The sequence below is a fragment of the Equus caballus genome, chromosome 12 (assembly GCF_041296265.1).
Source record: "Equus caballus isolate H_3958 breed thoroughbred chromosome 12, TB-T2T, whole genome shotgun sequence".
NCBI classification, from domain to species: domain Eukaryota; kingdom Metazoa; phylum Chordata; class Mammalia; order Perissodactyla; family Equidae; genus Equus; species Equus caballus.
The window spans coordinates 43,853,327-43,879,388 of NC_091695.1; the positions used below are offsets into that span (position 1 = coordinate 43,853,327).

The window sequence follows — 26,062 nt, forward strand, 5'->3', positions numbered from 1 at the left end:
TCCCCACCACTCCCTGAACCTCACCCCCAACCCCCCAGCTGGAGGAGGGGCCCCTGAGCAGGGCTTGGGGGAGGCGCAGGCCAGAGGCCATGCAGTGGGGGGCACCTGCCGCGACCACAGGTAGAAGCAGAGCACCAAGGCGTGAGCGGGGGCTGCTGGGAAGGCCTCAGGACACCAAACTCCCTTCCTGAAACCCTCCTGGAGGGGCTGTCTCTGGCATTAGAACAGGACCCCTGTCCCGAGATCAAGCCCCGGCATCCTGGAGCACCCGAGTGCCAGCCTCTCCTCACAGTGGCACTTTCCCCAAAAGCCTCAGGAGTGCCGCCTCCCGTCGGGCACCATTCCAGCTGGATCCTTGTCCCCCTCACACCAGCGCAGAGGACGGGCGATGGCGCTGGTCACAGGTGAGCAGTGTGGGGCTGGCGCCAGGCTCCCACCATGGGGTTTTGGTTTGGTGGGTGGTAACCAAGAAGTCCTCAAGGTCACTGACAGTTTGGCTGAGAATCTTAAGAACTCCGAGGGCCTTGTTAAGCAAACCCAGCATCCTGGAAAGCCCTTGTGTTCTGTGGCATCGGCTGCCTGTCCAGCCAGAGCTGCAGCTCTGAATTCAGCAAGGGAGGCTGCTCTCCCAGACAGGGCACACTCGCTGGCTGGATCTCCCTGGCAGGAGAGGTCCCTCGGATGTTGCCAGAGCGCAGCAAGCCTCTGGTCATCTGCCTCGGGGACGCCTCATTGCCTTGCTCGGTGCTGGTGGCGGCCATGAGCAAAAATCGCCTTTTCTGACCTCAGAGATGGGGGAAATGGCGAGTAAGAGAAAAGCAAGCCCTGCCACTCGAAGATTCCCTACCCTCGTTTCCTCTCCAGAGAGCTGCCAGTCCCCGAGAGGCCCGTTTGCTATTTTCTGCAAATGCCAGCTGACAGATCCCTTTCCTTGGCCCCGGGTTGTGCATTAGAGACAGGAAATAAGACGGCTTTGACTCTCACTTGGGACGTGTAAACAACGCCTTGCCTGCAAGACTGAGGCCCAGGGAAGCAGGCAGTGTCTGCAACACCTGCTTTCTCCCCCGCTGCCTCTCAGCGTGACTCCACAGACAGTTTCTGCTTCTCTTCGAGCTTCAGTTTCCTCCTCCCACACTGGATCGATACGCTCTGCACTCTCCTTTCACCGGGAGTGAGAGGGATGGAGTCAGGGGACTGAGGCAGGGGAAGTCTTGACAGCATCTGCCCACGTTGCTTCCACAACATCCAACACTCACTCCCCCAGCTCCACCTGAGGGCCAGGCAGGTGCCGGCAGGTGGGGGCACAGCGGTGACCGGCACACCTGGCAGAGCCTCTGCTCTTGACCAGGCACTGGGCTCCACGTGGGGGGCTCCACCAGTACTGACTGAGGTAACCCCACATCTCCCATCCCTCTCTTGGACAGGTAAGGAAGAAGCCATAGTGGGATAAGGAACTCCCACGGTCACTCAGCAGGGCCACGTCTGAGCCCAATGTGTATGCCTCTCTCCAGAGCAGGGGCTCGGACCCACTAAGACATGCAGAGTCATCACCCAACTAAAGGAAGAAGTTGTGGTTTTCACCAGAACCACAGTGGGACAGGTACTTGGAAACCAAAAACCCAAAACCCCACCCTGATAAAAAGTGTGACACTGGCCTGAACTCCAGAAGGGCCACCAGCAGTGCCCGCACTTCCCACCAGAGAGCAGGCTAACAGTGCCAGCAATCATGTGTCCGCGGTAAGTGAGGGCAGTTGCAATTTGTCCAATAAATCATCAAAATGTCGCTAGAAATCCCACTATTTCAGACCTAAAACGACCCCTCGCAGGCTGCCTCTTGAAACAGGAAACAGCACAAAATTCGGCTGTTAGGCCATCACCGTCCAAGTTTGGGTCCAGACAATATGGCCACTTGCTCAGGGTGGACATGCGCTCAGCCAGAGCAGCCTTCATGGGGCCAGGGAAGGGCAGCCACCTCAACGGCCGCTGCAGCCACGCATCAGGCCTTGGCAATCCTTCAAGGATTTATGTGGCTTTTACCCTAAATATTCCTGTTCCTCATATAGCGTCTCCTGCAGCCTCCGAGGGTAGCTGGGGGCAGGAGGCACAGAGGAAGGGAAGCCAAGGCCCACTTCGGGGGTGGCTGGCTCGCGTGTCCGTTTTGAAAGCCCACAGTCTGGACTGTCTACCCTGAGTCCCCACGGCCCTCGGCACATCCATCTCAGAGATGTGTTGGGGCACATCCAGCCAGAGGGGATGAGAAGAAGGGAGAGTGGGTCAGAAACAGGCCCCCAGGAACCTCCAAATAACTCACAAGGCTCCTATATATCCACTTCCTACTACCCTCCCCCGCCCATGACCAGCCTCTCCACCAGGCTGTCCCTGGCCCCCAGCTGGCCTCAGCAGCTGCCAGCAAAAGCAGGTCAGAATCAGAAAGAAAGAGTTCTTGGCAGAGGCCTCCACGCTGTGGCAGAAGCGAGCCTGGGATGGCTGGGGCCGCTCTGGGGGAGCTTCCCCTCCAGGCAGCTCTGCGCTGTCCTGAACGTGTCCGATGGGGGCCCCAGGGCTGGCAGCCAACAGGGTAAGATGAAAGGAAAAGACTCCGCCTGACTTCCAGGCCTGCAATAGCCATTATCAAAGCCCCCAAGAGAGGACAGGCTAAGGCTGAGATTTCTGGGTAGGGGGAGCTGAAGGGAGGACAGGAGACACAGTGAAGGTGACAGATGAAGAAGAAAGGAAAGCGAGAGAATACCAAAGACAGAGAGACTCAGCACACGGGCCTGCAGCAGCACAGCCCAGCCGAGCAGCTCCTACCGGAGCGAGACCGCGCCGCGTGGCTCCACATCGCCCCTGGCAACCCTCGATTTAAGGCAGCAGGTGGAGGGGAGAGCGTGGAACAGCGACAACTGAGACAACTGGCACTGCGTGGGCCATGGAGATTTGTGGACTGGGGGACGGAGGAGGCTCAGAGAAAGGAGGCGAGCGAGGGGTGCTCAGGGCCTGCAGGGGAGCGGCAGGGCAATGCAGGGATGAGGAGGGCCGGGGTGGCGCCTCCGTGGCTGCCTGGTCACAGCCTCTCTGGAGGGCGGGGAGACTTTCAGGGTGAACACTGCCCCCTGGTGCAAAAGGGGCGCTACTGCCGACCTGTGCCTGCCGGCCCTGGTACCTGAGGGCCCGGGCAAGGCTCACGGGGGAATGCCACCCACTCTAACTTCTACACATCCTTTAGGGCTCACTTAGGAAGGCCTTCCTGGACACTCCACCTCTCCACCCAGCTCGGATACCCTCCCTGGGGCAGCCATTTGCCTTCAGCACAGCTCTGTCATTGTCCTTGCCACACCCCACTGTCCTGCTTAGGGGGGCTTTCTGTGAGGTTGTGGCTGGGTCCTCAGGAAGGAGCCTTAATGTTATAATGATACACTGACCCATCTCACCTGACGCTGTGAGGAGCTTGGGGATGGGACCCTCGGGTTTGGTCCCCCGCCGTCTCCCTGGCACACTGCACAGTGCCTGGTGCTGAAATCAAATGTCTGGGGAATGAATGAATGAATACTCCAGGTCACACAATGAGTTTGCACAGAAGTGTGATTCCAGAAATACTATGGAGTGCTTAGACAAAGATTAATAAAGCATGGCCCCTCCTAGGAGCAGTACACACAAGCCAGTGGGACATACAAGTGTCCCTTACACACAGATTAGAACCCAAAGTGCTGATAAGGAAGGTCAAAAGGGCAAGGTCAGCAAAAAGTACCTCCCAGACTGAGACTGGGAACCAGGAAAGCATTTCAGGGTTAAGTGAGGTGACAGGCACTAGAGCCTCAATTCTAAACGTGGCCGGTCAGTGCCTTGCAGGGAGATGGACACCAGAACACAGCAGGCATTTGCAGGTGGTCCAGGAAGCTCCCTGACCCCTTCACAGCCTGCCCACCCCAGCTGGAGTCACACAGGACCTCCTTCCCACTCGCTTACTCAGCTCACCTCAGTTCTAAGCGGATGCTGGCTGGCTTAGGGAGGGACTCCCAGATGCCTCGGGGATTTCTGGACCTGGAAAGCTCAGGACAAGCAGGTCCACCCAGTGTATGGGCTGAACTGTGCTCCTCAAAGAGATATGTGGAAGTCCCAACCCCCAGGACCTCAGAATGTGACCTTAGTTGGAAACAGGGTCTTTGCTGAGGTAATCAATGAAAATGAAGTCACTAGGCTGGGCCCTAATCCAATACGCTTGGTGTCCTTATAAAAAGGGAAAATCTGGACACAGAGACAGACGTCACAGAGAGAAGACGATGTGAAGACACAGGGAGAAGTCGGCCGTGTGCCTGGAGAGACGTATCTACAAGTCAAGGAATGCCGAGGATTGCGGGAAAGCACCAGGAGCTGGAAGAGACGAAGAAGGATCCTCCCCTGGAGCTGTCAGAGGGAGCACGGCCCTGCCAACATCTGGATTTGGGACTTCCAGCCTCCAGAACTGAGACAATATATGTCTGGTGTTGTAAGCCACTCTGTTTTCGGTACTTTGTCACGGCGGCCCTAGGAAACTAACAGACCCAGGTTCCCCACAAATGACCAGAACCTAGAGAGACCCAAAAACCAGGGACCGGGGAGCACAGGGTGGTAAGAATGTCCCCTTTTCCCACCTGCTCATCCTGATGCAGGCCACAGCGGGGGCCTTCAGAGCATGGAGCTATTTAGGACTGGGGTCAGCATCCCTCCCGGCCAGGGAAGGCCAAGTGGGAGGCAGCAAACACGAGCACATGAACGGTACCGACGCCAGCATGCGCCTGCATGGAGAGCCGGCGGTCAGCAGGAAGACCTCCGGAAGAGACACCAGGAACAAATCTTAAAGGACAAACTGAGGCCGGGAGGCAAGGAGTGAAGGTGCTCAGGAGAAGACCAAGGACAGACACCTAGATCCCAAGGTGGGAGCTCGCGTGCATGGCCAAGGGTATGGATTATACCCTCAGCGTCAGTGAGTGTGACCAAAGAAATCGAGCAGGGGAGAAGAGATTTGCAATTCAGAGGGACCACTGTGGCAACAGGTGAGGAGGACTCTTGGCGCCTGTTCTAAGGGGAACGGTGAACAGTGGTGACGCCAAGTTAAGGAACACAGAAGCGAATGTTGGCAGAGACGAGTGGGCTCAGCTTTGACCCTGATGAGCTTGAGTTTAACGGCAAGCTATCCAGCTGGGGAGGGAAAGCTAACAGGCAGCTGGACTGCAAGTCTGACATTGAGGGAGAGCTCTGAGCAGGAGGAGATCTGGGAGTCATCTCCAGGGTGAGATGGCCATAAACACCCAGAGACCAGGATGAGCAGAGGGACACCCAGGGACCGGCCAGGGCTGCGGAAGCGTCGTCGTGATGAGGGTTCCGAGGAACGAACAGTGTCTAAGGCAGCAGAGCTCTGATAAGGCATAAACAACAGCCAGAGATTGAGCGGCAGGGGCTCAGCGGCCGCTCAGAGCGGGGGAAGGTAAAAGTGCCCGCAGGAGCGAGGGAGAGGTGAGGAAGTCCCTTCTGCAAACTCCCCAAAGTTTGGACAAGGACTTTCAGAACGTTTAGGAAGGAAGAGGAGAAACTCAGGATGAGCCAGAGGGTACTAGGATCAAAGAACTCTTTTTTTTTTTTAATAAAGCATTTGCAAAATACAGAGAATACAGCTAGCAATATGAGACCCATGAACCGAAAATAAACTGACGTCACTACACCGATATATTTGCTTCACGTTTTATGGTAAGAACCAGTCTGGTGAAATGTAGAGGATCGAATGCAGGGGTTCATTTCTACCCCCTTCTGAAATCCCACTAAGACCCCAGTAAAAGGACCTTTTTTTAAAGAGCACAAACCCATAAGGAGAAAATGGCAAAGCCAACGGCAGCAGATGAGATAGGTCAATAGAACTGGGCAAAGGACAGATGTGGACAAGGGGCAACGACTGAAGGGTGGAGAACGCACAGGGGAAACGACGGGCAAGTGAATCCAAGCTGCAGGCTCCTGGCAGGGTCAGAACTTAGTGGGCCAGGTGCCTCGGAAGGTGGGGCTGTAAAGAGAGGCTGGTCACAGGCTCAGGGAGTGAGAGCCCAGCCCCGTCTCCCCAGCACATGTGGCCAGGGACCCTCCCAACCCCAGCAGAACGACAGCAAAGGCAAGGCCTCTGTAGTCACTCGCTGAATCTTCCCAACCACCCCTGCAACAGGTTCACCTGCCCTCCCAGGTCTAGAGCCATGGAAGGTGAGTCTCGGGCAGGACAGATGGAGCCACGGGCCCAAGGCACACTGCCAGGAAGTGTCAGAGCCAGTGCACTGGTCATGGGCATCCAAGGCCTGCTCCTGACCACCAGGCGCCAGCGCCTGTCAGAAGACGAGAGGCTGGGTCCCTGGAGAGGCTCCATGAGGCCACGAGGCCCAGCCCAGGGAGAGGCACCAGACAGAGCACAGGGAATCATGGAAGGGCTACAGACAGATGGGGAGACTACAACCCCTCAGCTTCCACAAAGCGGTCCCCAGGCTGAGTACCAGGCCACACTGAGGACTCCTCTCTGGGAAACCCCGGCCCAAGACGGAAGTCCCATGGCTACTGACACCGAGGGGATGCGGAAGGAAAGAGGCTGCAGACCCCCCCTCCCGAGGGTGACGACAATGGTCCACAAGCCCCGGGCTCTCCAATCGGCTGTGGTGTCATCGTGTTTGATAGGAACAGACACCCCCAAATCACCAGCTATTTGAGGAAGTTGCCAAAAAATTCACCAAAACAAATTGGGAATTAAAAAAAGGGACACTTTGAAGAGGAAAGTCATATAGAGAGCTGATACTTAGAAAAAACTATAATTAATCTCCTCAGAGAAGAGGAGCTATTGCATGGAGAGGCGGCAGCTATTTTAAAAAGGCAACGAGAAAGAGCTCTAGGAAATTAAAAATAGAGGTGCAGACATTTTTAAACATAATAAATAGAAGGATTAGAAGACAGTCGAGGACATCACTGAGAAAGCATAACAAAAAGACTGCCCTATGGCAAACAGGGGAAAAGGCAAGAAAATGCGAGACTGAGTCCAGGCAGCCCGGCACCAGCCCAGGGGAGCCGCAGTGAAAGTGGGGGTGTTATCCACGAAGGTTTCCTCGAGCTGAAGGCCGTGCACCCCAGGTTCTGAGGGTTCTCTGAGATCCCAGCACAAGGCCCAAAGTCCCACCTGGAAAAGGGCTCAGGAGGGATCCCACCAGCTTCCTGTATTAGCATCCCAGAGCTACTGTGACAAATTATCCACGGACTTGGTGTCTTAACGACCGAAACGTATTCTCTTTTAGTTTTGGAGGCCAGAAATTCAGCAGCAGTTTCACGGGGCCCAAATCGAGGTGCTGGCAGGGCCACACTCCCTCCAGAGGCTCTCGAGGAGCGTCCCTCCTTGCCTCCCCCAGCTTCCGGCCGCTGCCGGAACGCCTCTGCTTGTGGCCACATCACTCCAGGCTCTGCATCTGTCATCACTTGGTCTTCTCCGCAGTGTGTCTCATCTCCTGCCTCTCTCTTCTGAGGACTCTTGTGATGGCATTTAGAGCCCCCTGGATAATCTGAGACCATCCCCCCACGTCAAGATCCTTACCTTCATCGCATCTGCAAAGACCCTTTTTCCCTACAAGGCGACACCTTCTGGTGCCAGGAATGAGGACTTGGATATCTTGGGGGCCATCGCTCAGGCTGCTATACTCCCAAAGAGGTAAACAAGAAGGTCACATAACAGCCTTCAACAGTGACAGGGAGCCGGAAGCTACTTCTGAGGGAAAATGTTCCCCAACCTAGAATTCTCTGCTCAATTAGACCATCAATCGAGTGTAGGACGGGGCCGGCCCGGTGGCGCAGCAGTTTAAGTTTGCAGGTTCTGCTTTGGCGGCCCACGGTTCGCCGGTTTGAATCCCAGGTGTGGACCTACATGTTGCTTGGCCAGCCATGCTGTGGCAGGCGTCCCACATATAAAGTGGAGGAAGATGGGCACGGATGTTAGCTCAGGGCCAGTCTTCTTCAGCAAAAAGAGGAGGATTGGCAGCAGATGTCAGCTCAGGGCTAATCTTCCTCAAAATAAATAAATAAATGAAATTTTTTAAAAAATTGAATGTGGGGGCAAAATAAAGACCTTTCAGACATGCCTGGCCAAGGAAAGTTTCTGCCCACGTGCCATTTGCCCAGGAAGCTCCTGGGGGACGGGCACGAACAAAACAGTGAGTAAATAAACCAAGACTGACAAAGGCTTGGGATCCAGCGCTGGGGAGCCAGCCCAGAAGGAAGCAAGGGGAACTCTCAGGGTCATGGCGAAGGAGATGCCAACGCTCCTGCTGTCCAATGGCCTAGAGGGCCACCACTCCAGACAACAGCAGAGGCCAGAGAGCTCCCAGGGGTGGGAGGTTCTCAAGTGTGGGGTTTAGGGGCGGGTAAACGAACAAAAAGGCTGGATTACCTGATGTCTCTGAAAGAATGGAGAGGAGATGGCAATTTACAATCTGTCTGGGGATGAAAGAATGAGGCAAACAGTAACTCCAGGAAACTGAGAAGTTATACAAGAAAATGTTACCACGTATACACTGGTGCGTTGTCAAGTGTGAATGTTTACTTGATTTTCATAATGTAAAAACTGAAAACGTACTTTAAAACGGTTACATAACCATGCTGGGAGGAAGGAAGCCGGGAAAGTGGGTACACGTCTGGGGGCTGCAGGTAAAGCAAGCTCCATCTCCCCAAGGAGGAGGTCAACCAAGAGAGCCAGTGCCGTAGGAAACAGGAGGGAAGCAGCCAGGAATCAAAGAGACGGAGTGAGCCCGGGAAGAGGGCTCGGACAAAGGACTGGCCTTGAACTGCATGAAGAACGCCTCCCTCCTCTGAGACCAAAGCGCTTAAATTTTCCGGGACAGTGCCTGTGTACAATACCCCAGCGTCTGGCCACAGGCAGCTATAAGGATGCGACCCAGGCGTCATCGCACACTGACTCGGCCCAGGGCTGAAATGACCAGTGGCTTTTGCTCTCTGGCTCTCTATGCCGAGACGCCTAGACATCACCCTCCAGGAGGCACAGCCGGAAGAGCAGCAGCCCAAGGAGACAAATGTGCCGACGCCTGGGCTTCCTGTTCACATCTAAACTCCCTGTGAGCCACAGCTGCTCCAGGAAGCAGGAATAATCAGTTCAAGCTGCATCAGAGACGACTGAGATTAAACGTGAAGAAAAATATCTGGCTGGTCAGATCAGCAGAAGATATAGATTAGAAAAAGCAGTGGCATTTCCCTCTGGGGGAATTTTTAAAAAATCTAGACGGTTTTCCAAATGAGTTGGTTTAGGTCAAATGATTCTTCCAGAATAGCAAATTGTTAGACTGATGGTAAGAGATTTCTTAAATTTCTGTTGTGATTATCTATCCTTGGAGAACGGGAAGCAAAGCAGTTTTCAACCTGTATTTTGGCATGTTCCGACAAAATGCTGTTTTAATATTCTTTCTTTAGAGGAAAAAAGCAAAAATTAGACAGGTTTGGAGTTCAGATACTAAGTATGTTTTACTTTAAACTATACCATGGATCAGAGATCTGTAGCCCTCAGCACAACCTGGCCAGAGAAAATGAGCAGCAAGATCAACTACTTCAGTCTCCTCCCAGGTTCCCGACTGCTCTCGACAATCCTGGCCAGCCTTTACCGTTATGCTGCTCGACACCCACCCCGCAGACAGCGCTGTGAAGGAAGGCATGGTGGAACCTCGCGCAGCGTGATCGCTTGGCTCCCCGGGTAAACTGATCTCAAAGTGCCAAGTCCATGAGCCAAAGAGATGGTAAGGGAATTCAATGGCAAAGAGCTTCAGTTCCTAGAAGGAAGAAAGTAAACAGCAACCCAGACAGGATGTGACCATGACTGCAGCTGCTTTTTCTCCCTATTCTTCACCCAGGAAAAGGTACCTTTGTAGCCCCGTGTCCTGACCTTTCACTCTCTGCTTTGGAATCTGAGCACAAAATCTGGGCCAGAGGCCTCCCAGAGACAGAGTCCTAGGCATCCGCTACTGCTAGTTTTATTCAAATGACCACAGCCCCACGGCAGTGTCCGGACCACTACCGGTGCCGTCTGCATGGACTTGCTTTTGAGGGACAGCCATTGCATTAAGGGCTTCACATTATCTCATTAATCATCAGAAATCTCATAAGGCAGTTATTATGGCCCCAGCTGTGTAAGTAAGGAAACAGAAACTCAGGAGAAAGAGCTTGGCCACAGTCTCAAAGCTGAACAGCACTCAGACCTGGTCTGCCCGTAGTCCTGAGCTGGCTCTCAGACACTGCCGCTTTCCAGGAGCCGCCCGTGGGCAGATTTCAGATCTATCATGCTATCTGGGTTCCAGGTTAACACCCTCTCTCCTCCCTGCTTGCCAAGCTTCCTCAACCATCATGTTTGCCCCATGCCACTCCTTGGCATCCCACCACTGAGGGAAGGAACTCCCCACCTCCCGCTGGATCAGAGTGACACCTACAGCTCGTGGTCAACGCCCCCCCCCCCCCCGCCCCCCAACTTTCTCCAGGACTCCCTCCTCACAGGCACGCTGCAATCCCGGTGGGAGCCCCACAGAGCACCCAGCGGGTGCAGCAGAAACCTCCCCTGGGTTGTTCTGGAGTTCTGCACGAGCGACCAGAGTCTCAGATTCATGTTGGCCTTTACCCTGCAGTGCACCCCTGGCAGGGGACGGGAGCAGGGTGGCCTGCCAGGAGCTCACAGGCCCCTGCACCTGCTGGGCAGCTTCTGACTTGCCAAGATTCCCTTTCCGGCTCACGATTAGCAGCATTAGCAGCGGGGCTGTTCATTCGAACAGAATAGTTTCTTCTTAACGGTGAGAAGTTAGATTGCTGAAGAGTCCCGGAGGAGGAAGGACTGCCCTGCGAGAACCTGAGAGCCTTCAGGAAGCAGAGTTTACCGCTGAGGTAGGGAGTGAATTACGAGAGCGCCAGGCGACAGACTGCCTCTCCCGCCTCCCCAGTCCAGACCCAGAGGGTACCCGCTCCAGGACACCTTCTCAGTGCCACTTGCCCCATCCGAGGGAACAGCATGTCATACAATAACTACAAAAAAATAATTAAGAATAGCTGTCAGTGTCTGTTAAGCACCAGGCCCTAGACAAGGCACCACCCAGGTCATTCCCCCCACACTTGTGAAGCAGGCGTTATTCCATTTGACAGTTTTATTGAGCTATAACTTGCGGACTATAATTGTCTTTAACAACAATATTCTATGGCTCTCTGCAGTTTATAAGGTACTTTAACAGACACTCTCATTTGCTACAACAGCAACCTTGACTAGGAGGAAAGGCAAGACTGTCTTCATTTTACAGATAAGGAAAATGGGGCTTTCCAGCCCCACCTGCTGCCCCCTCACCCCAGCGCCACTTCCTGAACTCCGTGCCACTCCCCGACACCTCAGTGTTCTTCCACGCAGCCCGTTTTCCTGGAACCGTGAGGGGTCAGCTCACTGGGTCAACGTCCCAGGAGCTGGAGCTTTGGAAGGGTAAAGGGAAAAACAGCCAAGGTCCTAGGGGGGCGGGGATGGTGGGGTGACGGTCAAGTGAGGTCAGGCAGAAGCCTCCCTCCATGAAGGATAGGAAAGGGCTTGACGAAGCAGAGAGGGGAGCCTTATGCCCCCATGAGCCACTGCAGACCCCACGCAACTGTCATTCCACGGAAAGGGCAAGGCCCTAGAGTCCAAAAACTCAGTTTCAAATTCTGGCTTTGCCAGCATCCAGTCATATGACTTTGCGGATTATTCTATCCCTCTGGACCTGTAGGATACTGTGCCATATAGGAAATGTATAACAGGATTTTTGTCCCTGGTTCCTGGCACAGAGCTCCTAAAACCCTTGTAATTTCCTGACTAGTAGGAGAGACAGAAGCAACTTTTCTTATTCATAATGCGCCCCTTTCAACCACAGCTGAGTTTGTACTGACGCGGCAACTCCTGGCGGGCCGTAAATAGTGAGAATGGAGGCTGGCTGCCAGAGGACCATGTGACAAAGGGTTGGAACTCTCAGGTCCCCCTCTGGGGCAGGCAGAGCTGGAGATTGAGTCATCACCAATGGCCAGTGCTTCAACTAATCATGCCTACACAGTGGGACCTCCATAAAAACTCTCAACAACGGGGTTCAGAGAGCTTCCAGGTTGGTGAGCGCATCCATGTGCCGGGAGGGTGGTGCACCCCAACGCCATGGGGACAGAAGCTCCTACACTCAGGACCCTTCTAGACCTCACCCTATGTACCTCTTCACCTGCCTGTTTATCTGTATCCTTTGTAACAAACTGTAATAGTGGGTAAAGCACTCTTCTGAGTTCTCTGAGCAATTCTAGCAACTTACCGAACCTGAGGAGGGGATTGTGGGAATCTCCGATTTACAGCTGGTTGGGCAGGTGGACATGCAGTTGACATGTGGAGGAGGGGCAGTCTTGTGGACTGAGCCCTTCGCCTGTGGGGGCGGAGCTAACTCTGGGTAGTTGGGGTCAGACCTGAAGTGAACTGGAGGACACCCAGTTGGTATCTGCAGAGAACTAGAGAATTGGTTGGTGTGAGAAAAAACCCTACATATTTGGTGTCAGAAGTGTTATGAGTAAAAAACACTTCAGAACGTCTTAGTCCATCTGTAAAATATGCTTATCCCCCCAGCACAGAGGGCTGATGATGAAGCGACCTGTTGAAAGTGACGCTTCAGACTGTCCCTCAGTTTCATAAACTGTAAAAGGCAATAAATACTCAAAGGACCATGATGAGCCTTCATACAGCCAGAGCCATTAAGTGTTTACTGAGCACCTGCTGCCCATAACACACCCTCGAGGGACGGAGGATAACATAAAACATGGCCTCTGCCTTCAAGAACATAGCTGGTGAGAAGTCAAGACTAGCACACTGGAAATATAAGAAATATTAAACCCATACGCTGTGCAAAGGAACTGCTTTGAGAGAAGAGGAAGATGGGGAAGCGTGAGGCAGCTGAGGAGAGCTCAGTGTCACGGAGGAGGGATTGACCTGGGCTCAGAGCAAGGATCCGCTCGACAGGCCCTGGCGGCTTGCCACGCCTGGCACACGAGTGTCAGCACCTGCTCAGCAAGTGGACAGGCGGTGAGAAGGAACAGAGGGGCCGGCCACCCTCTCCCTGCAAGTGTGCTCTCACCTAACTGGCTTAGGGTCAGGGTCGGGCAGCACCAAGGAGATGTTGATCAGGTGAGAAGTCTGGTATGCAACCAAGAGAAGATGAAGTTGGAGAGGTTCAGAGAAATGATAAGGAAAGAAAAAGCATTTGTTCACGCATTTATCAGCACTGATTAAGCCTCTGCAACACGCCAGGTACCTTCAGGCACTAGAGATACAGCCAAACAAGAGAGAAGAGGTCCCTCCCTCACGAAACTAACATCTCATTCTAGTCAGAAGCAGACCAAGTGCACAAACAAGGTCATTCCAGATCCTTCCGGTGAATAAGTACTGTCTCCTTGCCTCAGACTTTCTCCTGGTGACGGGTCTCCCTTAGAGTCACCTGACAGAGAATCAAGTCATAGGACCACATCCCTCCATCCCTGGTCCAGAACACCAGAGAGAAAAGGCATGTCCCTTATCAATTCCTGATCTCAGGAAGTTTGGGACAAAGCAGAGGGAAACGTATGTCCCTCTGTCCACATCGGCCCAGAACCTCGCACTCACCTGTTCCTCGAAACACACACACACACACACACACACACACACACACACACATGCACAGAGCCAGTTTCTCCCTTATCCTTGAATTCTTATCCCATGACTTGGAAGAGAGTCTAGCCTGTTTGCAGTTGAAGATAAGAACCAGAAGCCATTTGGGGCCCTTATCAATGTCTCCTCCCCCTGAAATGAGGGAAAGGTTTTCTTCTAAACAAATGGGAGTTCTCTCCCTTTAGATCTGAGCAGTGAGTCCTGCTCCAATGCCAGAAATCTGTCTCCCAAAAGGCAGGTAGTTACACACTTTGCTTTCACTGCTGCCTAGGATATAATCACAAACTCACATCTTGAGGAGAGCTGATCTGGGCCCTTCAGTTCCCCAGATTCCTAAGGAAAAGTCAGGCCTTCCTGTTCTGCAGCTCCAGAGCGTTTCATCAAGGCCCGAGTTGGCCAAGGAGCCGAAGCACAGCCCACGTGGGCCCCTGGGCCCCTTCCCCCGACCACTGGCAGCTTCACCATTTCCTCAAGGGACCCTAGTAAGGAAACCATGTGACCTTTCCCGCAACTGTCACCTGTACACAAAGGCATTCTGACCCAGAGCTCTGGGACCCCTGGCCAATCTTCCCGTCCCCAAGGTCTCGGGCAGAACCCATTTTCATTTTCAAGTAGGGTTTATCTACCTCAGGCTCCTCAGTTTTGCCCATCCCTGACCAGAACCGTCCCCAAGGACGAGGAGCAATGATCCTGCCTAGCCCTCCCCTGGATTCCTGCTCTCTAAGGACCTTCCCAAGAATCCTTCTGTCCTCTCCTTTCCCAAGTACTAGAAGGCTGCCAAATTCTACAGAGAAAACAAACAGTGGCCACAGTGGCCCCACCCAGGACAGTGTGCCTTGAGGCCTCTGAAAGGTGGTCCTCTTACCGTGGCAGCTGGTCTGCTGAGCCCCAGGGAGGCCACGCTGTTCCTGGTGCTGCAAGACCCAAATCTGAGCCCTCTGCCCGCTGCCTGTTTATAATGGATGTTCTAGATTAAGCTTCTGTCAGTGACTTCCCAGAAGTGCCCCCTGTCCTACAGCTCAGAGGAGAGAGAGGCTGCTTGTGGGCCAATCTCCAGCCCAGGGGTAGACCTTGAACAGACTGTTCGAGAGAAGGAAAAAAAAAACAAAACCAGGTCAGGGGTGAGCTGTGAAGGGGCGGTCAAAAGCCACTGCCTCCAGGTTCTGGCGGAAGGATTAAAGGGCTGTGGTAGTTGGGTTTTACAAAGGAAAGAGGGCCAGGGCCAGGGATGGGAGAGGCAGCCAGGAGAGAGAGATTCTGGCCTCAGAAAAGGAGCAGAAGATCTGACGAGAGAAGAAAAAAATGAGGAGTCTGATGTCTTCCTCCTCCTGCTGAGACCTCGCCATGCCTCAGATGTCCCCCTGGAAACTGGTGTCATCACGGCCCTTTCTTCCCATGGAGCGAGGAGACTAGATTCCTCACTAGGGCACATTACCTAGGGGCTCTTGTGAGCCGTTGGCCCAGTATGACTTCATTAGCAAGGTTTTTAAATGCTTGAGCATACTATCAAACCCAGCCAGGTCAAGTCATTTAATGTACTGTTATCCCAAAGACCACGCCAGCCAAGAAGAGGAACAGAGTGCCCACCCACTGGGCACCGCCCCACTATCGCCAAAACAGAAAACAAGCCAGGCTGAGCTCTGAGGAGAGTTCTTGGAGAAGGTGCAGTGAAGAACTCAGTGTTCTCTCTTTGCTTAGCTTGCTAAACGCCAGGGTTAATTAGTCAGAGAGGGCCTGCCCTGGCCCAGAGCACTCCCCGCCTGACAGGGCAGGCAGCATCCAGAGAAGTCAGTGAGCTGAGCCTGCTAATGAAACGCGGGCACGCCTGATGTGGGCCAAGTCCTAAGTCAGATGGAGGTCTGAATGCACAGGGTCTCCGCGACACCCGCAAGTTAAATGAAAATCCAGTGTGCGAGGGAACTTGCTGATTCCTCTAGGATCCAGGACCCGGACCGGCACAGGGACATACTTCTGTTTCCACCTCTTCTCCATCTTTCTCCAGAGCTGACAACAAGCAGCGCACCAAGGAAGGGTGCTAACCACTAATACACCCTGACAAAGGCAGGCAGCCGGAGATCCGGGAAGGTGAGGCCAGCATGACAGCCCAACTAGAGGCTCCGCCCAGGAATAGTAAGAGCGCACAGTCAGTGGAAGGCTGAGGTGAAAAACCAGCAGAAACTCTCTGCTGTGGGGCTACACGTTCCACACCGTAGCAAGCCTCATCTTCCCCCAGCATCGGGACCGGCACTCGGTGCTCTCTCCGACTGGAGGCAGAGAGGAGCCGCTGACTCCCACATCTGCTTTGAGATGGGCCATCTGACTGGTGAGTTGCTGGGAGGGTGAGCTGGAGGGAAGAGGCAGCATCAGGCCGGCACACAAGCCTCGGCCTCATCCAGGAGTGAGGCCAGGAGCAAGAATGGTCTGAGGGACCAAAAAGAGTCCATTACTATATAGAAAAATCCCTAAAAATGCAAGCCCCTCTATAGTGACAGAAAGCAGAATGGTGGCGGCCTGGGCCTGGGGTTGGGGTTGAGGGAAGGATGGATTACGAAGATGCACCAGGCAACTCTTGGGGATGATGGCTATGTTCTTATCTTGATGGTGGTGATGGTTTTATGGGTGTATATGGATGTCGAAACTCATCGAACTGTAGGCTACAATATGTGCGGTTTATTGTATGTCAATTATACCTCAATAAAGCTAAAAAAAAATAATGGTCTGAGGGACACTTCTACAGGATGAGATCTTAGTCCGTTTTTTCAAGCGCTTTCACACACCTTATCTCAATCTCCCTACACCACTGGGAAGAAGACAGGGCAGAGACATTTATCCCCACCGATGGAGGGGAGGTGAAACCCTCACGACATGAGCACAGAGAACAGATTACCCCAGTGCAGGTCTCAGAAGGACTGGACAGTCCAACCCTACTTGGCAAAAGGTACAAGCTCCAGGTGGGCACCCCTGGGCAGGAAGTGGCCACAATCAGCAAGGACCAGAACCTCTTCACCAGATGCTTTGGAGAAGCTATCGACAGTCAGGCCACAGAGGTGGGTGATGCTCAGGGCTCACGGAGGGTATATATCCAAAGAACATGAAAACATGAATGTGTAAAGATACATGCACCCCTATGTTCACTGCAGCATTATTCACAATAGCCAAGATTTAGAAGCAACCTAAGTGTCCATCAAGGGACGAATGGATAAAGAAGATGTGGTATATATACACAATGGAATACTACTCAGCCAGAAAAAAGATGAAATCTTGCCATTTGCAACAACATGGATGGACCTTGAAGGAATTACGTTAAGCAAAATAAGTCAGAGGGAAAAAGTTAAATACCATATGATCTCACTCATAAATAGAAGATAAAAACAACAACAACAAACAAACACAGATACAGAGATTAGATTAGTGGTTACCAGAGGGGAAGGGGGGAGGAAGGAGGGCGAAAGTGATTGAGTGGGCATATGTACGGTGATAGACGGCAATTAGTCTTTGGGTGGTGAACACGATGTAATCTACACAGAAACCTAAATATAATGATGTACACCTGAAATTTATATAATGTTATAAACCAATGTTACCTCAATAAAAAATAATAATAAATAAAAAAATAAAACAGAAACATTCCCCCGCAGCCAAAATAATAATACTGTATTGTATACTGAAAGTTGCTAAGAGAGTGGATCTTAAAAGTTTTCATCACAAGAAAAAAAATTTCTAACTATGTGTGATGATGGATGTTAACTAGACTAATTGTGGTGATCATTTCACAAAATACACAAATATCAAATCATTATGTTGTACACCCGAAACTAATACAATGTTATATGACGATTATATCTCAATAAAAACAAAAAAGAAAAAAAGAAGTGAAATGAAGTGTGGTGGGCATTATTACATAGAAATAAGCAGCTAGCATGAGGGCCTAAGAAGCAATCGTCAGCCCTAAGCTGGTGGTGGGAGAAGGGGGAATTGGGTACCAGGAGGAGCATCACAGAGACTGAAAGATGAGGAAGAGACAGGTGGACTGGCAGGCAAGGAGGAAGGGGAAGCATTCTAGGAAGAGGGAGCGTGGTGACAGGGACGTCCCCTGGCTTTGAGTGTTCACAAGCTGCATAGCTTGGTGTGGCTGGGAGGAGATGCCAGAACAAGGCTGGGGAGAAAGGCAAGCTCCCCACCCCTCAGTGCATCACAGGGAAACACAATCATCTGTGCCACTGTTCTCAATCTAAACAAAACATCCAGCATCCAAAAAGGCCGCAACTAACCTTTGCCACAGCTGTAAAATACCGCCAAGGCCACCAATTACTACTGCTCTATAGTTTTCTTTATCTTAGGAAAACAGAAGTGGGGGAGGGAGTAAGTCTCACTCAGTTAAACTGATGGCAAAGTTATTCACGGCTGTTCTGGTTCACAGGTCGCTCGGATGTGGAAAGAACACTGTTGACCCTGGGTGTGACACACAGGCCAGACTTCCCATCAGCAACTCCAAGCGGGAACTACATTGGTCTGTGCTCAGCTCTGGGGGTGGGGACAGGGCCAACAAGAGGCAGATCTTGCATTCGTCGCATGCCTCCTGTCTTGCACCACCAGGGCAGCTGGACCCCTCTAATGGCCTTGGTCTCTCATTCTCCATTACCCCAAATCCAGCCACAGAGGCAGTGAGGGCTTATGACTTTTACAGAGCCAACCAGGCAGGTCAAATGTCTTTCATTTACTCAAAAAGCTTGTAAGGAATGTCCGCTGGGTAACAGAAGCGATGCTAGGTGCTATAGAGAAGGAAAGATAGAAGGTGATGGCCCCTCCAGTTTAAGAGTTCACTCTGTTGACGGTGGAGGCTAGACCCACATGCAAAAAATTAGCTTCCACCACCAGAGGTAAGGGCCACAGGATAGAGCCTCAGGGTATGGGATCACAAGGGCTGTTTCCAGGCCTCTACTGTCTCTTCGCCACCCCCAGAAAGATGCAACAAGCCAACCACTTTGAGATACCAGCTCCAGGCCAACGAGCAAATGCTTCTGGGTTGATCCAACCCAACTCTAGTGTTGATGAGACTCACATTTTCTGAGAAAGCCCCCACTCCCTTCCTCCTCCCCACAACTCACACACCTTCCAGCACCACAACTTCCCTCTTTCCTCATCACAGCTTGAGCTCTGGGAACTGTGTTGAACTGCAGCCCCATCACGTAATTCGCTCTTTGACTTGGGTGTTTACATGACCCTCTGAACCTTGGTTTCGTGATCTGTAAAATACAAAATGATCTGAGTCATCCTGCAGGGTTGCTCTGAGAACTTAATGAGGTCATGTATTTTTCTTTTTAGTTTAAGTTTTTTTTTTTTTAAGATTTTTTTTATTTGTCTCCTTTTTCTCCCCTAAGCCCCCCAGTACATAGTTGTATATTCTTCATTGTGGGTCCTTCTAGTTGAGGCATGATGCTGCCTCAGCGTGGTTTGATGAGCAGTGCCATGTCCGCGCCCAGGATTCGAACCAACGAAACACTGGGTCGCCTGCAGCGGAGCACACGAACTTAACCACTCGGCCACGGGGCCAGCCCCGAGGTCAGGTATTTTTGAAATACCTGCAAGAGTCTGGCACATTAGAGATGCCCAGAAAAACGACCCCAGTGGTCAGCCCTTGTGATATCAGCCTTAATCCTTATTTCTTCCCATCATGCCCTGGGGCTCAATATAAGAGAGGCAGAGACACAGACACAAATCCAGGGGACCAAGGATAAGGTCCCCTGCAGGATGACTGGAAGGAGCAGCAGGCTGTCAATCAGAAAAATCTTGGTCCTACCTCTGCTACCATTAACCAGGGCTGTGCCAAGAGGCAAGTCACCTCCCATTCTGGGATCATCAGGCCACGGATAGCAATGACCATGCCTTCTTCAAAAGTGCAGTGTGGACAAAAAATAAACCATACTACCAAAGTGCCAGGCCCTGTGGAGACTCAGTCTAGTGCAGAAGCAGAGAGTGGAGAAGAGCGGTTAATCCACATAAAGGTAAATCAATGTGCAGTGAGACAAACATCAGAAAGAATAACGCACTGAGGAACAAACTGAACAAAAGCAGTGCAAGACTAGTACACTGAAAACGGCAGAATGGCATTGAAAGAATTTAAAGACCTAAACAAAAACACCATATTTATGGATCAGAGACTTAGTATTGTTAAGATGGCAATAGTCTCCAAATTTATCTAGAGACTCAATGCAGTCCCTATCAAAAATCGCAGCTTACTTTATTTGCAGAAATTGACCAGATGATCCTAAAATTCACCTGGGACTGCCAAGGAACCAGAACAGCCAAAAGAATCTTGAAAAAAAACATAGTTGGAAGACTCACACTTGCCAATTTCAAAACATACTACAAAGCTACAGTAATCAAGATGGTGTGGTGTTAGGATATGGATAGACATACAGATCAATGGAATAGAATTGAAAGCTCAGAAAACCCTCACATTTACAGTCAATTGATCTTCAACAGGATGCCAAGACAATTCAACAAATGGTGCTAGAACACCTGTATATCCACATGCAAAAGGATGAAGCTGGACCCTACCTCCCATCATTTACAGACATTCACACAAAATGGATCAAAGGCTTAAATGTAAGGGCTAAAGCTATAAAACTCTTAGGAAATATAAATCTTCGTGGCATTGGATTAGGCAATGGTTTCTTAGCTAGGACAGCAAAAGCACAAGCAACTAAAGAAAATATCGATAGGCTGGCTGCATCAGAATAAAAAACTTCTGCGCTTCCAAGAACACCAGGAAGAAAGTGAAGGGACGACCCAGAGAACGGGAGAAAATTTTTACAAATCATACAATCTGACGAAAGGTCTAATATGTAGAATGTAAAGAACTCTTACAATTCAACCATAAAAACACAAACAACCAAATTAAAAATGGGCGAAAGATTTGAATAGCCATTTCTCCAAGAAGACATACAAATGGCCAATGGCACATTAAAAGATGCTCAACATCATTAGTCATTAGGGAAATGCAAATCAAAACCACAAGATACTACTTCCTACCCACTAGAATGGCTATAATCCAAAAGACAAACAAGTATTGACGGAGACATGGAGAAACTGAAACCCTCATACACTGCTGGCGGGAATATACAAGGGGGCAGCCACTTTGGAAAACTACTTGGAGTTCCTCAAATGATTAAACACAGTTACCATATCATCCAGCTCCTAGATCTACACACAAGAGAAATGAAAACATATGTCCACACAAAAACATGTTTATAATTGATCACAGCAGCATTGTTCCTAATAACCAAAAAGTGGAAACAACCCAAATATCCAATTGATGAATGGATAAACAAAATGTGGTATAGCCATACAATGGTTTATTATTCAGCAATAAAAAATGAAGTACTATTATTTTCTACAAAGCGGAGGAACCTTGAAAGCATCTAATTGAAAAAAGCTGGACACAAAAGGCCACATATTATATGATTCCATTTATATGAAATGTCTGGAATAGGCAAACCCACCGAGACAGAAAGTAGACTGGGTTGCCAGGAGGTGGTGGGGAGGGGTAATAGAGAGTGACTGCTAGTGGGCGCAGGGTTTCCTTCCGGGGTGAGGTGAATGCTCTGGAATTCCATAGTGGTGACAGTTGCACAACACTGTGAATATACAAAAGCCACTGAATTATACACTTTAAAAGGGTAAATTTTACAGTACAGTCACGCGTCACTTAACAATGGGGATACGTTCTGAGAAGTGCGTCATTAGGCAATTTCGCTGTTGGGCGAACATCATAGAGTGTGCTTACACAAACCCAGACGATATAGTCTACTACACATCTAGGCTACATGGTACTAATCTTATGGGATCACCATCACAGACATGGTCCATCATTGATAGAAATGTCGTTATGCGGGGCATGACTATATGTGAATTATATCTCAATAAAGCTGTCATAAAAATGAATTTAAGTAATGCACAGGGGCTGGCCCCGTGGCCGAGTGGTTAAGTTCGCCTGCTCTGCTTCGGCGGCCCAGGGTTTCGCCGGTTCGGATCCTGGGCTCAGACATGGCACCGCTCGTCAGGCCACGCTGAGGCAGCGTCCCACATAGCACAACTAGAAGGACTCACAACTAAAAAAAAAGGAAAAAAAAAAAAATACAACTATGTACTGGGGGGATTTGGGGAGAAAAAGCAGGAAAAACAAAAAAAAAAGATTGGCAACAGTTATTAGCTCAGATGCCAATCTTAAAAAAAAAAAGGAATGCATGTTAAAGCTTCTTGAAAAGTGAAAATCTGTGTACAAATAAGGGTTTTGTGTTTGCTTTGTAAGCATCAATCACAAGTCTATATGCTCCTTGACCTCAGAGACTCTTCTAGCAGGAGGAGGAAAGCTTCCTGTAGGCAAAGCAAATTCAGTGCTGTGTTCTTCCAAGATGTGGTACCCTCATTTATATTTATTAATTCATTTAAAAGTCACAATAATAAACATATTACAACTTAACATAAATACGTTTAGTAAAACAACCATACTTAACAAAAACTTAGTGAGAAGAGCAGTCTTGTTTTACATTTCTGCAAATCTCTTTAACGTCCAGCTTAATAGAAGACACTGGACCCTCATTTCTGCACCTCTCTGTTCAATCTGTTGTAATAGGCAATGTTTTTGAAGAAAATCTGGACTCCCCCAGACATGTAGTTGCAAAAAGGAAGAATATTTTAAATAGCCTTTTCAGACAATGGTGGGTACTCCTGTTTGATACTACACCAAAACTTAACAAACGGTGGTTAATTACAATACGAATTACGAAACCCTATGAACTTTAACGTGCTCTGTTTTTAAAATCCACTGGCCTTTCTTGAATCTCAAAGGGGCCTTTCACCCAACATGATTTTGTAACCTCATGCACTGGTCATTTGGAAAATATTGCTTCACTGAGTTATGCTGATCTTCAAGATGTTGACACATTTGATAATAAAAACCCCAAGATGTCACGTGTGTAATACCACCACCAATCTCACCAGAACAGGCTTTAAGAATTGAAAAGCTGTTGAGCCCATGATGACGAATATAAGTTTTCCAAAATTCTAATTTTTGCTTGAAAGCTCTAATTTTACCATTGGCAACAAATACTATTAGTTCTTTTCTTTGAAGCAACAGGCTCACTACATTCATTTTTGAGAAAAAGTCTGTCAGATATCCAAGTCTGAATAAGCACAGCTGTCAGCTGTTCCTTCAAGTAAAAACAGCATCCCCTGAAAAAATGGCTAGTCCACCTCACAACTCACACAACCCCAGAAGCGCCTCTCCTCGGGCCAACCAACGCAGTCTGGGTGCAATGTTTGCTCCCCATCTCGTCACATGGAATATTAAAGACGTGTCCACATGCACAGAGAATGCAGAAAAGAATCATTTTTACTGCTTCCTCGAGGCCAGTCCTCGGTGAAGCTGGCCCTTCTGAACCACCAGTGCGTGGGGTGAAGGGCTCCGTGCCCACCAGGCGGTCTGCTGCCACAGCCCTGACTCCTGCAAAGGTGCCCACAGTTTTGCCCACCACTGCTTTGCACAAAATGCACAATTGCATGGGTGCAAACGTCTACACAGCGGAAAAGGCACGTAACCTTTTGGTATTACTATGGAAATCGTTCTGACTCTGGGACCCCCTTGAAATGGTCTGGAAGACCTGCAAGGGCCCGGGGACCCCACTTGCAGAACCGCTGGTCTAGGAGGCCACTCCCTGTGGACTGACAGAAGGGAAAACCAACTTTAAAACAAAACAAACAGCCCTCTTCACTTTGTGACATAAGAAGAGGCACCAGAGGCGAGTGAAGGCCAGGAGGTGATTCCCATACCATCAGGGCGCCGGGCCGACCTCAGTGCCCTATTTTGACAGCCTTAAAGGGCCTTGGAGTTTCAGCTGAACAGACTGCTTCCTGTGATTTCAAAACCTAACAAACGAGCTCTCTGCCTGTTTTCGCTCTGCCCCCACACCACCTTTCCACTCTTTGACCTCAACACAAACGAGGCACGTTCAGTTCTTGGGATTGTCCTCCTGCTCCACACGAGAGGGGGTGACGTGGTGAACACGTGTGGCTGGGAAAGGAGAGCAACAAGACGAGAAAGAATGGAAGAAGCTAGCCAGTACCACCATCTGGCCTTGGCCCAGTGGCCCTGCTTTGGCTCACCGGGGGCGGGGAGGGGGCTTTCCCACCAATTTGCCGCATTCCCACCACATTCCCCTCCTGCCAGTTCAGAGCTGGCCTAGATTCCTGCCCACTAGCCCCTTAGTTCAGTGTTAACAAAGGCGTTTTCCCCCCTTTTCCTTCTCCCAGAGCAAAGGTCTCCCAGGAAGACCCCTTTTCTCAGCACCTCAGTTATCAGCTCCCACCCGGCAGCGGCAGCGGCAGCAACCAACACAAGACCCCACGTTGGCTCAAAGCCCCTACCCTCCCAGGATCTGCAGTAAAACAATGTGAGGTCAGGGTGGGAAGAGCTTTCTCATGGAGACGAGACTGTTGCGAGCGCAGCAGCAGAAGCCTGCCCGACCGGAGCCGAATGCAAACAAAGCGCCATTCAGGCCCCAGGGACCAACAATAGGCCCTTATCCTCTGCTCCGCTCCAGGCCAAGAGCTGCTGAGCAGAGCCAGCCGGGCCCAATGGGTAGCCTCTGGGCAGGGCTGCCCCTAGGATGTGTGGGGCCCCAGGCAAATATCTCGGGGGGACGCCTTCATCTATATAAAAAACTGGGGTCACTCCAAATTAGTGCACTTGCAGCAGCATTTTGACGGCCCAATCTACCATGATCCTACAAAAGAAATACTGTGGCCACCAGCCGGTGCTGCTCTCCTGGAACTGGGCCCTGGACATGGGGCTCTGGGACAACCCCCTAGGAATTCTGGTTGTCCTTGCACAGCATAGAGGGTTGAGAGCACCCAAAAGGGGCTGATGGATCTCAGGCCAGGTTTGGAATGGCCCACCAGAACGGCACTGGAGGGGGACTTAGGAGATTGAGAGGGAGGTACTCCAAAGTGTGGGGCCCCCTGAGGTGCCGAGTTCTGAGCAGGGCCACTCACGCCTGGCCTTAAGGGGGCACTGGCCTTGCGGGCACAGCTGCAGTCGGGGGCTTGAAGGGTTAAAGAGGGCTGCCTAATCTAGGGACTCACAGCCCGGGTACTTCTTGTTTCCTGGTCACCAAACACCTGGACAACGGGGATGCACCCCGCCCCCCCACCTGTACTCCGACGGGATCCGAAGGTGGTTTGTCTTGAATTTCACACCTCATCCTGCCCAGTCTCTCTCAGTAAGGTCAACAGGTGAGAGGCCAGAAAGAAAGACACCACGAAGACTACTGGGAGTTCTCTGAAGGAAGGACTGAGCATGCTCTACAAATGTGAGGTAAGAACAAGAGAATCCACAGACTGATAATCCACAGCCAGGCAAGAAGGCATTTAATTCAGGCTGTCCTCTCGGGGCACTTGTGCCATCACCTCGGTGGCACCACAGGGGCTGGTTAAGAGCAGGCAGTGCCACACGGGGTCCTAGGGTGCACCTGTGGGAAGGGGCTCACCAGGTCAACAGACAGACAGACAGCTCTAAACCGAGTCCAGACAGGGCGGGGAAGGCGGGGCTACCATAGCTCCTCCCACCGTCCACTCCAGTTCACTGAGTCTGCGTCGCTGAAACCTGCCTGCGGTTCTCTGTGTTCTGCCAAGATCTACGCCCAGCGGCTGCCTGCTGTGGAGGCAGATAACTCCTCTCCGGCCAGCCCACACCCACAGCCCCCTGGGCTAAGGCTCTCTCCTTCCCCACCGTGCTTCCCTCTGCAGCACTTGTCACAGCTGTCATTAACCAGTGACTGGCCTTCTGCCTGTCTCCCCTGAGGACAGGAGACTGCCTTGGTCTGTCTGGTTCCCTGCTGGGTCTCCAGCATGTAGCATGGGGCCTAGAACACAGTGAGTGCTCAGTAAATAGTTGGGGAGAGCAAATGCAAGTCTCTCTCAGCCACACAGTGGCCCCCGGAAGCTGAGGGCTAGCTGCAAAGCACGCCGTGCCCAGAGACCATGAAGACCGAGGGCTCCAGGGGTGACTCCGCTCCATCCCGCAGAGGGCTGTGCCGGGGGCGTCTCTTCAGTGGAGGCTCCTGGAAGGGGGGCAGTTGGCCTCAGCGAGCCTCACGGGAAGCACTTCCTGGGGAGGCACGCTGCCACAACAGATATCTTGAGGTCTCACGCTAAAGGAACAGAGAGGGTGATGAGGTAACAGTCCTGGCCCTGAGGAGCAGACACAGGCAGGAGGAGGGGCTGGTTCTAATCCTGTGAGGCCCCAGATTCAGTCAGTCCCCCTTCTCCTTTCTAGGTCCT

At 51.3% G+C, this 26,062-nt stretch overlaps 1 protein-coding gene across 25 annotated transcripts in view; it reads right to left on the minus strand.

Moving 5' to 3' along the window:
- Window positions 1-26,062, minus strand: part of PC (pyruvate carboxylase) — a 90,459-nt gene that overhangs the window by 30,118 nt on the left and 34,279 nt on the right. For 5 of the 25 annotated variants that reach the window (XM_070228930.1, XM_070228942.1, XM_070228937.1 and 2 more), the window contains exon 3: window positions 3,432-3,527. The exons of 13 other annotated variants lie outside the window; for them this stretch is intronic. The gene's annotated coding sequence lies outside the window, so the exon portion shown is untranslated. Of the gene's footprint in view, window positions 1-2,811; window positions 3,078-3,431; window positions 3,528-14,585; window positions 14,838-18,832; window positions 18,967-26,062 lie in introns of those variants that run through there. 7 more of the 25 variants (XM_070228931.1, XM_070228938.1, XM_070228939.1 and 4 more) reach the window with 4 other exon arrangements.